Below are 1,154 nucleotides of genomic sequence, written 5' to 3'. Positions count from 1 at the left end.
ACACACACACACACACACACACACACACACAACCCCGAGGCTTTCGTGGTCGAGGAGTTACGGTGTTCGCCCACTCATTCAATATGTCCCGGGTTCGAATCTGGTCAGAGACGGAAAATTTTCTTGTCTAAAAAGTTCTCCTTTTACTTTTATCTCCTTTCCTGCCACTCCTTGACTCCTTCTTATGGTTATCTATCAGCCACACCCCTGATCTTATGGTAGGTAAGCCATTTTGGATGAAGGCGATAAATCTCGGAGGTCCCGTGTGCAAGTTGCGTACGTTAAAGATCCCTTTCACTTGGTGATCCAAAATCGACAAGAGTAGACTTCGCCGCTATCCAGGCAAAATTCAAAACAAATTCCTACCAAACTAAAAATGTAAAGTGTCCTGCGAGCTCATATGATCTTTTGCAGTTGCGAGCGCCGCAAAACACTTACCAAAACACAAAAATACCCACCTTCCCCTTATTTTCTTTCTCTTTCACCAAGGGTGGTTGGAGGGTGACACTGGTAAATCCTACTTCTTCTCTGTCCTCGTCTGTTTCTGTCAGTCTGTCTTGTTCCCTCCCTGTACTACAGGACAGTTGTCGCGTCGACATTTTTCTCTTTATTCTTCTCCCTCTCCCTCCACTGGCTCCCTCTCCCTCCACCGGCTCCCTCTCCCTCCACCGTCTCCCTCTCCCTCCACCGGCTCCCTCTCTCAAATACACACAGACACGCATACTCACACACACACACATACTTACACAAACAAATAAACAAACAAACAAAAACGCATATATAAATTTTTTTAAAATAAATTGCGTACAAATCTACTTTTCCCCCAATCACCCCTCCCCCTTCCCGCCCAAAAAATCCTCTCGTAAACACAGACTCACAGCTTTCTCCCCCACCAAAACCTCCTTCATGTTCATCTGTCGACCCACCCATTTCTGTCTGTTGACGTTACTTTTGTCTCTGACAGCCCCAGACATAGACAAGCAGATGGATACACACACTCACACCGAAATACAGAAAGAAGAAGAGATGAAAGAATAAACACTCTCTCACACACACACACACACACACACACACACACACACACACACACACACACACACACACACACACACACACACACATCGTGTTAGTTTGCTGACACACATTCTCACTTA

The sequence above is a fragment of the Aplysia californica genome, unplaced genomic scaffold, assembly GCF_000002075.1.
Source record: "Aplysia californica isolate F4 #8 unplaced genomic scaffold, AplCal3.0 scaffold00056, whole genome shotgun sequence".
NCBI classification, from domain to species: domain Eukaryota; kingdom Metazoa; phylum Mollusca; class Gastropoda; order Aplysiida; family Aplysiidae; genus Aplysia; species Aplysia californica.
Note: the sequence above shows the minus strand (reverse complement) of the source record.